At 40.8% G+C, this 12,396-nt stretch overlaps 1 pseudogene across 1 annotated transcript in view; it reads left to right on the top strand.

Moving 5' to 3' along the window:
* LOC144382555 (cytochrome c oxidase subunit 4 isoform 1, mitochondrial pseudogene) overlaps positions 1 to 12,204 on the top strand; it is a 117,779-nt pseudogene extending 105,575 nt beyond the window's left edge. Inside the window, exon 2 of the transcript XR_013449680.1 lies at positions 12,100 to 12,204. The product of XR_013449680.1 is annotated as a cytochrome c oxidase subunit 4 isoform 1, mitochondrial pseudogene (transcript). The remainder of the gene's footprint in view (positions 1 to 12,099) is intronic.
* Positions 12,205 to 12,396: the final 192 nt, after the last annotated feature.

Below are 12,396 nucleotides of genomic sequence, written 5' to 3'. Positions count from 1 at the left end.
TCTAAAAGCCCTCAGGCCAGTCTAGCAACAGCTGATCTTCTTCACAAGGACTGCTCCTACTCTAGAGAACAATAATTCAAGTTCTGGATGAGGATGCGGAGACCCCATGAGTGGGCCTCCCTCTGTGCAGCAGAGTCATCCTTCGCTTGGTCATGTCCACTTCTCAACCCAAAGCTCTCAAACTAAGAATCAAGAGAGCTTCTCTATACCTGGTAACTGGTAATACCAAGGCCTCCAAGGGCTTCCATTTTGTCCCAGCCTCTCCAACAGAGTGGAAGCATCAGGGGGTAGTGCCAGCCATCCAGCCAAGATGCTGAGAGGTCTAGCCCACTATGAGCGCTAACTGACCTACGAAAGGAAAAGGTAGTTCTTCAAAGCTGGCCATTAAGTTGTAATAGCTAATAGAGTCCTAGATATGTTAGAGGAGAACAGTGTGTACCATTCATATTTGATATGTGGACAGTAAGATTTATTTACTCAAAACCCGTCTACTGACCCTCCCTGAGAAGGCACTGTGCTGGGCACTATGGGAATGGAGATGATGGAGACATGAGAGCCCAGAACAGGGGCAGCAAACACACAGACAAATCACTCTATTACAGTGTAGTTGGCAGAGTAGATCATGGCAGGTCTGAGTGCTGTGAGACTACTTCGTTCTGGAGAGAGAATTTGTGGAACGCTCCTTAGGGTGGCTGACATTTGCAGGCAGCCTCTAAGGATGAGCAGATGTTGACTTAGCCAAGCAGAGAGCTGAGAGAATCCCCAAATGCCATCAGACCTATTACCATCTTTCCACCTTTGAGCATGCTTCCTGTTAAGCAGTTAATTTAATTAATATTTACTGAGCACCTATTATATGACTATAATGCTTGATTATAATTTTTTTTGTTTTATTTTAAATTCAAGTTAGTTAACATATAGTGTATTATTAGTTTCAGGAGTAGAATTTAGTGATTCATCAGTTGCATATAACAGCCAGGGCTCATTATATCAAGTGCTCTTAATGCCCGTCACCCAGTTACCCCATCCCCCCACCCACCTCCCTTCCAGCAACCCTCAGTTTGTTTTCTATAGTTAAGAGTCTCTTATGGTTTGTCTCCCTCTCTGTTTTTTTTTTAAGATGTTATTTATTCATTTGAGAGAGAGAGAGAGAGAGAGAAAGCACAAGCAGAGGGAGGAGGGGCAGAGAGAGAGGGAAAGCAGGTCCCTACTGAGCAGGGAGCCTGCCACAGGGCTCAATCCCAGGACCCTGAGATCATGACCCAAGCTGAAGGCAGACGCTTAACCGACTGAGCCACCCAGGTGCCCCTCCCTCTCTGTTTTTATCTTATTTTAATTTTCCTTCCCTTTCCCTATGTTCATCTCTTTTGTTTTTTAAATTCCACATATGAGTGAAATCATATGGTATTTGTCTTTCTCTGACTGACTTATTTTGCTTAGCATACCCTCTAGTTCCATCCACATCATTGCAAATGGCAAGATTTCATTCTTTTTGATGGCTGAGTAATATTCCTGCGTGTGTGTGTGTGTGTGTGTGTGTGTGTGTGTGTGTGTGTGTGTGTGATGCCACATCTTTATCCATTCTTCTGTCGATGGACATCTGGGCTCTTACTGTGGCTGTTGTGGACATTGCTGCTAGAAACATTGGGGTGGATGTGCCCCTTCGAATCACTGTTTGTATCCTTTGGTTAAATAACTAATAGTGCAATTGCTGGGTCATAGGGTAATTCTATTTTTAACTTTTTGAGGAACCTCCATACTGTTTTCCAGAGTGACTGCACCAGCTTGCATTCCCACCAACAGTGTAAGAGGGTTCCCCTTCCTCCACATCCTTGCCAACATCTGTTGTTTCCTGACTTGTTAATTTTAGCCATTCTGACTTGGTGTAAGGTGGTATCTCATTGTGGTTTTGATTTGTATTTCCCCGATGATGAGTGATGTTGAGCATCTTTTCATGTGTCTGTTGGCCATTTGTATGTCTTCTTTTGAGAAATGTCTGTTCATGTCTTCTGCCCATTTCTTGACTGGATTTTTTGTTTTTAGGGTGTTGAGTTTGGTAAGTTCTTTATAGATCTTGGATACTAGCCTTTATCTGATATGTCATTTGCAAATATCTTCCCCCATTCCATACATTCCTTTGCTGTGCAAAAGCTTTTTATCCTGATGAAATCCCAATGGTTCATTTTTGCTTTCATTTCCCTTGTCTTTGGAGACATGTCTAGCAAGAAGTTGCTATGGCTGAGGTCGAAGAGGTTGCTGTCTGTGTTCTCCTCAAGGATTTTGATGGATTCATGTCTCATATTGAGGTCTTTCATCCATTTTGAGTCTATTTTTGTGTATGGTGTAAGGAAGTGGTCTAGTTTCATTCTTTTGCATGTGGCTGTCCGATTTTCCCAGCACCATTTGTTGAAGAGACTATCTTTTTTCCATTGGATATTCTTTCTTGTTTTGTCAAAGATTAGTTGACCATAGAGTTGAGGGTCCATTTTTGGGTTCTCTATTCTGTTCCATTGATCTATGTGTCTGTTTTTGTGCCAGTACCATACTGTCTTGATGATTACAGCTTTGTAATACAGGTTGAAGTCCGGAATTGTGATGCCTCCAGCTTTCGTTTTCTTTTTCAACATTCCTTTGGCTATTCAGGGTCTTTTAGGCTATCATATAAACTTTAGGATTGTTTGCTCCAGCTCTGTGAAAAATGTTGATGGTATTTTTATAGGGATTGAATTAAATGTGTAGATTGCTTTGGGTAGTATGGACATTTTAACAATATTTGTTCTTCCAGTCCATGAGCGTGTAATGTTCTTCCATTTCTTTGTGTCTTCCTCAATTCTTTCATAAGTGTTCTATGGTTTTCAGAGTACAGATCTTTTACCTCTTTGGCTAGGTTTATTCCTAGGTATCTTAAGGTTTTTGCTGCAATTGTAAACAGGATCAATTCTTTGATTTCTCTTTTTGCTGCTTCATTGTTGGTATATACAAATGCAACAGACTTTTGTGTGCTGATTTTATATCCTGTGACTTTGCTGAATTCCTGTATCAGTTCTAGCAATTTTTTGGTGGTGTCTTTCAGGTTTTCTACATAGAGTATCATGTCATCTGCAAAGAGTGAAAATTTGACTTCTTCTTTGCCAATCTGGATGTCTTTTATGTCTTTTTGTTGTCTGATTGCTGAGGCTAGGACTTCTAGTACTATGTTGAACAACAGTGGTGAGAGTAGACATCCCTGTCATGTTCTTGACCTTAGGGGAAAGATTTCAGTTTTTCCTCATTGAGGATGATATTAGGTATGGGTCTTTCATATATGGCCTTGATGTTGAGGTATGTTCCCTCCATCCCTACTCTGATGAGGGTTTTTATCAAGTTTAAAGGATGCTGTATTTTGTCAAATGCTTTTTCTGCATCTATTGAGAGGACCATATGATTCATATCCTTTCTTTTATTAATGTGGTGTATCACATTGATTGATTTGTGGATGTTGAACCACCCCTGCAACCCAGGAATAAATTCCACTTGGTCATGCTGAAAAATCCTTTTAATGTACTGTTGGATCTGATTAGCTAGTACCTTGTTGAGAATTTTTGCATACATGTTCATCAGGGATGTTGGTCTGTAATTCCCCTTTTTAGTGGGGTCTTTGTCTAGTTTGGGGATCAAGGTAATGCTGAGCTCATAGAATGAGTTTGGAAGTTTTCCTTCCATTTCTATTTTTTGGAACAGTTTCAGAAAAATGGGTATTAATTCTTTAAATGTTTGGTAGAATTCCTCTGGGAGGCCATCCAGCCGTGGACTCTTGTTTGTTGGAAGATTTTTGATTAGTGATTCAATTTCTTTGCTGGTTATAGGTCTGTTCAGATTTTCTATTTCTTTTTTTTTAACTTTTAAAAAAGATTTTTTTTATTTATTTTAGAGAGAAAGATAGTTCTTGAGCAGGGGAAGGTCAGAGGGAGAAAAAATCTCAAGGAGACTCTGTGCTGAGCAGAGAGCCTGACGCATAGCTCAATCTCAAGACCCTGAGATCACGACCTGAGCCAAAATCAAGAGTCAGACACAACTGACTGAACCACTCAGGTGCCCAAATTTTCTATTTCTTCCTGTTTCAGTTTTGGTAGTTTATATGTTTCTAGGAATTTATCCATTTCTTCCAGATTGCCTTATTTGTTGCATATAATTGCTCATGATATTCTCTTATAATTGTTTGTATTTCTTCAGGGTTGGTTGTGATCTCTCCTCTTTCATTCATGATTTTATTTATTTGGGTCCTTTCTCTTTTCTTTTTGATAAGTCTGACTCGGAGGTTATCAATCTTGTTAATTCTTTCAAAGAACCAGCTCCTAGTTTCATTGATCTGTTCTACTGTTTGTTTTTTTTATTTCTATATCATTGATTTCTGCTCTAATCTTTATTATTTCCCTTCTCCTGCTGGCTTTAGGCTTTATTTGCTGTTCTTTTTCCAGCTCCTTTAGGTCTAAGGTTAGGTTGTGTATTTGAGACTTTGCTTGCTTCTTAAAGTAGGCCTGTATTGCTATATACTTCCCTCTTAGGACTGCCTTTACTGAGTCCCAAAGATTTTGAACTGTCTTGTTTTCATTTTCATCTGCTTCCATGTATTTTTTTAATTCTTCTTTAATTTCCTGGTTAACCCAATCATTCTTTAGTAGGATGTTCTTTAACTTCCATGTATTTGTGGTTCTCCCAAATTTTTCTTGTGGTTGACTTCAAGTTTCATAGCATTGTGGTCTGAAAATATGCATGGTATGATCTCAATCTTTTTGTACCAGTTGAGTCCTGAGTTGTGACCAAGTATGTAATCTATCCTGGAGAATATTCCATCTGCATTCAAAAAGAATGTGTGTTCTGCTGCTTTAGGATGAAATACTCTGAATACATCTTTTAAGTACATCTGGTCCAGTGTGTCATTCAAAGCCCTGTTTCCTTGTTGATCTTCTGCTTAGATGATCTCTCCATTGCTGTGAGTGAGGTGGTAAAGTCCCCCACTAATATTATATTATTATCAATGAGTTTCTTTAAGTTTGTTATCAGTTGCTTTATATACTTGGCTTCTCCCAAGTTAGGGGAATAAATATTTATAATTGTTAGATCTTCTTGTTGGATAGACCTCTTTATTATGATATAGTGTCCTTCTTCATCTCTTATTACAGTCTTTGGTTTAAAATCTAGTTTGTCTGATATAAGGATGGTTATTCCAACTTTCTTTTGACATCCATTAGCATGATAAATGGTTCCCCATCCCCTCACTTTCAATCTAGAGGTATCTTTGGGTCTAAAATGAAACCCTTGTAGGCAATATATCAATGGGTCTTGTTTTTTTATCCATTCTAATACCCTGTGTCTTTTGATTGGAGCATTTAGTCCATTTACATTCAGAGTAATTATTGAAAACTGTGAATTTAGTGCCATTATATTACCTGTAAAGTCGCTGTTCCTGTAGATTGTCTCTGTTCCTTTCTAGTCTTTGTTACTTTTGGTGTCTCTTTCCCGCTCAGAGGGTCCCCTTTCATGTTTCTTACAGGGCTGGTTTAGTGTTCATGAACTCCTTTAGTTTTTGTTTATCTGGGAAACTCTTTATCTCTCCTTCTATTCTGAATGACAGCCTTGCTGGATAAAGTATTCTTGGCTGCATATTTTTCCCATTTAGCACAGTGAATATATCATGCCAGTCTTTTCTGGCCTTCCAGGTCTCTGTGGAAAGATCTGCTGCCAGCCTTATGCATCTACCCTTGTAGGTTAAGGACTTTTTCTCCCCAGCTGCTTTCAGGATTCTCTCTTTATCTTTGTACTTTGGAAGTTTCACTATAATATGTTATGGTGTTGACCTCTTTTTGTTGATTTTGAGGGGAGTTCTCTGTGCCTCTTGGACTTGAATGCCTGTTTCCTTCCCCAGGTTAGAGAAGTTCTCAGGTATGATTTGTTCAAATAAACCATCTGCCCCTCTTTCCTGCTCTTCCTCTTCTGGGACTCCTATGATATGGATATTATTTCACTTTATGGAATCACTGAGTTCCCTAGGTCTACCTTCATGATCTAATAGTCTTCTTTCCCTCTTCTTTTCAGCTTCATTATTTTCCTTAATTTCCTTCATTATTTCCTTAAAAATATGCAGCCAAGAATACTTTATCCAGCAAGGCTGTCATTTCCTTAATTTTCCTTCTATATCATCTATCCTCTCCTCTGCTTCTTCAGTTCTCATAGTGATTATATCCAGGCTGTTTTGCATCTCAGTTATAACATTTTTTTATTTCAGCCTGACTAGTTTTTAGGTCTTTTATCTCTGCAGTAAGGGTTTCTCTGCTGTCTTCTATGCTTTTTTCAAGTCCAACTAGTAGTCTTATAACTGTTTATCTAAATTCTTGTTCAGATATATTGCTTATATCTGCTTTGAGCAAGTCCCTGGCTGTCATATCTTCTTCACCTTTCTTTTGGGGAAAATTCCTTTGTCTTGTCATTTTGGCTAAGTTTCTATCTTTTGCGTGTTATAAAAGCTTGTTATATTTCCTGCACCTCAGAGTAATGCTATATTAAAAAGAGGTCATACACTGTCCAGAGCCAGGCACTTCAGGAAGTGTTTCTGGTGTATGCTGTGTGCACTCTGCTGTTGCATTTTGGCTGCTCTTTCCCACTTGTTTGTAGTGGGGAGTGTTTGGACCTTTAACTAGGTGTGCTTTAATTTGTTTGTTAAGATAAGCCTCACATCTGCCACATTCTCTCCCTTCAGTTGTGCAGATTGTTTCCTTAATCCTCAGATCATATTCTTAGTCGTTCAGAATAGTTTGATTTGATCTAGCTGTGTTTGAGGGACTAGGCAAGCTCCCCCCTCCACGATCTTAACTCCTCCCCTCCTTGACTATAATTCTTGAAAATTGGGGAGACTACCTGGAATTCTTCGTAAATATTTTAAAACGATTAAAAATTAAGTATTTCTCAACTAACTCTAATGCATGTTTATCTTCAGAAACTAAACTCAGTAGGGCCATAGGGCAAATGCAGAATTGCACACATACACACACACACACACACACACACACACACACACACACACCACACCTCTTTGAGGATGGGGACTGCAGAGAGTTTTTAGAGGATTTCCATCTTTGAACTTGATTCCCTTCCTATTCTGATTCTTTGGATTACATCCGTTGGGTTGGCATCCTTTTGAAGGATTATTAGCAACAGATCATACTCCCAGTGGGGACTTGGGATATGCTTGACCCCCATCAGGGTGGCTATGATCAGAAACAGATGCCTACCACATGCAAGCATGGTGAGGCTGTCATGCCATCTTTAACGATGTTAAATGCCAATCTGACTCTGTTCTCTCTCCCTTTATGGCCCTCAAATACTATAGAAAAAAATCTACTTATAAGAAGAAGCCAACCAGGTGCTACCCTCCACTAAAGCTTCCAAACCTGGAGCAGGCTGGAGCTGCCAGAAAGAACTTTAAACGAAATGTAAAGTTTTAACTAGCACCTATAACTGGACACTTTCATTACTGAAATGATACCGTCTTTGTGACAACTAACTAGAAAACCTTTAATTATCTACACATGACTAGAAGTCTGGGGACCTGCCCTAAACATACCTGGGGGCAGAAGGGAACCAGCTCTACAGAATAGGTTCAAGCAGGTGGTGGGGAAAATAATTAAGTTGGTTTCTCCTTGTACTCTCCAAAGTTCTGCCTTTACAGTGTAATGTTTACCTAGTTTCCCCAGGAATTCTCAATATTCTGCTAGCCCAGCAGGTTGAAAGATGTCATCAATACAGTGGCTAGCCAGGTTCAGGTTTCCAATGGCCCCACCTCTGCACTGTTCCCTCTGCCTGCAATGCCTTTCTCTCCTTTGCTGAGAAAGTCCTACTTGAAGACCTGATCCAAATGACAGGCTCTGTGTCACTTTCTCTGAGTCCCTCCAGGCATGTTGTGTGGCCACAGCCCACTGTACATGGCCCTACTATTGCCCTTATATACTGTCATTTAGGTCTGTTATGTTATCTGTTATGTTCCTGGACTGTCATTGCCCTCAATGTATTATTTCTATTTGATGCTCAAAGCCCAGCACAATGCTTGCCAAAAGGGCCAGTTTGGTATTCATTCACATATGATAAATAAGTAAATTCCAGACCACTGTTGCCCAAGTTGGTATCTGTAGCTTGATCCACAGATGTTTAATATGTTAATCAGCTATCACAGTAGTAATGCTGCATAACGCTCTCTCCCTCTCTCTCCTTCTTGCTCTCTCTCTCTCTCTAACAACAAGTATTCATTTTTCTTGCTCAGGTAGGGCAGCTATGCTTCAGGCAAAAATTTGGCTGGGCTGGGCTGCAGGCTGCAGGTTGGGTTCATATTTTCTCTACATGTTTCCTCGTTCTGGGACCAGGAGCTACATGGGACATGTTCTTCTCATAATAGATTACAAGACATAAGAGGTCAAGCCAAATCAAGCAAGCACATTTATAGACTCTGGTCATATCATGTCTGTTAACATTGCAGTGGCCAAAACAAGTCACATGGTCAAGACCAACATCAAGAGTGGGAGATATACTTTACCTTCCACAGTGTCAACAAAGCCAATGGCAAAGTATATGGAGGGATAATTCTTTAACAGGGAGCCAACTGGGAATTGGGAAAGAAGAACTGGGAATAATAATCCAATCTAACAAATGTATTTTTCCCATTTTGGGGCCTCAACCATCCATTTATTCTGTTCAGATGACACCGTAGCATCCCAGACACCAAGTCAGTCTCTCTTGCTAACCATGGACATTGGTTAGGCTATCTCTAGAGCTCAGCTTCTGCATCCACAAGACAACCAAGCCATGCAATGGCCCAGAAAACCAGTGGTATCTGCCCTTTTGATAAGAAATAGAAAAATTGCATCCCAGATATTTCCATTACCTTTCTTAAGAAAATGATTGGCACTGCTTATACTAAATTGTTTTGGGTTTGGGGTTTTGGGTTTGTTTGTTTGTTTTACTTTGTGTTTATACTGCATCATGTTTAAGATGTGTCTAATTATTTTTAAATCTCACTTGAGGGATGCCTGGGTGGCTCAGTCGGTTAAGTGTCTGCCTTCGGCTCAGGTCATGATCCCAGAGTCCTGGGATCGAGTCCTGCATCAGGCTCCTTGCTCAGCAGGGAGCCTGCTTCTCCCTCTGCCTGCTCTGCTTGCTGCTCCCCTGCTTGTGCTCTCTCTCTCTGTCTCTGACGAATAAATAAATAATCTTTAAAAAAAAAATAAGTAAATCTCACTTGAACTTCAGCCATGCCTGCAGCTGTTCAAGTACTTAAAAAGTCTCTAAAATAATAGATTATCCAAAATAATGTGCCATATTATGGCTTAAGAGTGATTCTAGGTGATCTGATGATTTACAGACTGTGGTGTGGTCAGGCCCAGCTGGAAGTGTCCATTAGGATGGCAGAGAGAATTAAGAAATCAAAGGCCTCAGACAAGCATGTGTTCTTGTCCCCAGGGCCACAAGGGGGAAACTCTCCTATTACAGTACTATATATAGTGCTTGTGTCCTCTGAAAGTAAGAATTTTTTTACAGAGTGCTAGAGATTTAATCTGGGCAGAGGACACTGTGACTTGCTCTCTGATGGTCAGGGCAGACCAACCAACTTCCTAGGGTGGTAACTGGAGCTGATGAATTTATTCTTGCCTCACTGCTTCATCCTTGAACTTTTGTCTGCTATAGACCTGGGGCTGGAAACTCCAGAAGAGCTGGACTCAGCCACTGAATTTTTTTAACTTATCATTTGCAAAGTCATTATATTCAGTGGGAACGCCCACAGTTAGAGAAATACCACTCCAGCCTGTTGTGTTAGAAAATACAGTTTCCATACTTCTTTAATAAAATGTTAGACTATGACATTTCTTTTTATCAGTCCAATTTTTCTATTCATAATGGTACTTTCCTTGAGCTAGAGGCCTCATTCACTGTGATTTTACCTAATACTTAATCCAAAGGCCAACAAGCAGCCCTGCCTAAACCAGCAGAAGGGAGCCCTCAAGAAGACAGTTACTATGGAAATGGGAGAAAAGGCAGGAAGCCCCCGCCCCACCCCCTACACACCCACACACATATTCTATTGCTAAGAATTACATTACGTGATAGGTCTTCGACAGGGCGATGACCTCTAGAAGTTTGCCGTGTCCCTTCTCTCTGAGCCCACGGAGCAGCACGTAGCACACCACAGTCGGTGAACCTTGCCTCTCCCCACCACACAGCCTCCCACCTGCTTTTGAAAGCCAGCCAAAAAATCATCCAGTATCCACACAGATTGCCAAAGAACAGAGGCAGATGCTATGCAAGAGCAGGCGGCACAGTCCAGAGAACCCCTGAGTTAGGAAACAGGGGTGTGGCCTCCCACTGATTGTATGGTGACCCTGGGCAGGCCCCGCCATCCTGCTACACCTCAGCCCCCCTTCTGATCTCCTCCCCAAAGTCAGTTTTCCCGCATTCTGCTCTAGCTCAGTGCACTGTTTGACTCTTTCATAATTTAACGTTATTTGTAATTATTTTCTTTTTACGTGCTCTTAGTCTGTGCTGTCCACTAGAATATAAACTCCTTTTGGCCCTCTGAACCCCCATTGTATACCTAGCACAGACAGATTGTCAGCACTCAGTACATAGTCATTTAATGAGTAAGTGATATCCCGTGATCTAGTTTTAATATTCTATGACTTTTCACTTAGTCAAAGCAAAAATAAAAACAAATAACAACTATATGGAAGAAAAATCAGCTCTTCTGTAGTTCTCAGGGAAGAAATGGGGAGATGGATGATTAAGTAGAAAATCCCCTGTTCATCAGCTGCTCCTTCTTATGATGTCTTTTCTAACCTCACAGAGGACAATTTGTTTTTATATATTTACATTGTTAAAATACCCTGGGAAATTATTGTGAGCACAGAAATTGGAAGTCTTATCTTTCGGGCACTTTCTTGTCTTTCTAGTATCTCTTACCTGATGTGATAAATCATTTTAATTAACTTTTAGGTACATGGCTTAGCTTACTAACCAAATCTAAACTAGTTTTTCCACTTTTATTATGTTCAGCAGAGTTTTTGCATGATTTCTGCCCAGTCTGTCAAACCCAGAGAGATCTCTGAATAAGAGATCAAATGAAACCTAGACGTGTAACAATAATTAAAATATCCCTACAGACTGGAGTGAGTTTAATTTTTCTTGTGTTAGCAGAAACCACCTGGGCAAAGCCACTATAATGGCCTGCCATTAGCCACTGTTTTTCAATATAATATTTAATTAAGATGGTGCTGATGGGTTGGTCAGTGGTCCTGGTGTCCATCCTTATGCCACTCCATAGTCCTTCGATTGGCATCATATTGAGCCATCCCAAGCTAATGGACAAACCACAGATAACTGCAGCTTATCTTCCCTTACCCCCACACTCATATCTCTTCTGTTATTTGGTAACTTCGGCCAGAGTTTTTATCTGCTATTTGCTTATTTGCTTTCCAAACAGATAAGATTATGTATATGATACTTGCTGCTTCTAGTTGCTCCTGACACAGAAGTGGAGAGCCCAGTCTCCCTGAAATATCTCCTCCAGAAACATACAGACTTGATCCTCTGTGCTGGCCTTCAGATAACTTCCAGCCAGAGCAGCTACATCCACACAAGACCAGATGTTTACGGCAAAAGTTAAAGCAAATCCTGGTGTTTTTGTTTAGAGTTTTGCCCTAAACTGCCATCTTGCCAGGCTTATTTCCCATCTTCCTTCATTCTAATCAGATCCAACTTTGCCTTGTTCCTCATGCAAGATTTGTGGATCCTTGCCTCCTGAATGCTCATCCCTTACGGCTTTTTGAAGCCCAGGGCCATGAAGTTTTCCTAGGGTTGCAGGAATCCAGATGAGCAACCTGAGCCCCAGACTTTGGGTGAGGCCTTGTTATACAGTAAACATTTGTGTCCCCCCAAAATCCCTAGGTTGAAATCCTAACCCCTAATGTGAATGGTATTAGGAGGCGGGACCTTTGGGAAGTAATTAGTTCATGAGAGTAGAACCCTCATGAATGGGATTAGTGCCCTTCATAAGAAGAGTTTTTTGCTCCCCATTTGCAGAAACAACAAGAAGACAGCCATCTGCAAACCAGGAAGCAGGCCTTCTCCAAACACCAGATCTGCCAGCACCTTGATCTTGACCTCCCAGCCTCCAGAACTGTGAGAAATAAGTATTTATTGTTTAAGCTACCCAGTCTGTGGTATTTGTTACAACAGCCCAACTGACTAAGACAAGGCTGCTCAGGGCACTAGTGGAGGCAGCGTTGGTGTGAGAACAGATGAGTAAATGCAGACAGTAGCCAGCCTCCTTTCCCACCAGAAGCCCTGGCATCCATGCCTGCTCATCCCATAGAACCT

Source organism: Halichoerus grypus, chromosome 7 (assembly GCF_964656455.1).
Source record: "Halichoerus grypus chromosome 7, mHalGry1.hap1.1, whole genome shotgun sequence".
Taxonomy (NCBI): domain Eukaryota; kingdom Metazoa; phylum Chordata; class Mammalia; order Carnivora; family Phocidae; genus Halichoerus; species Halichoerus grypus.
Note: the sequence above shows the minus strand (reverse complement) of the source record. Positions and strands in the feature narration are given on the sequence as shown.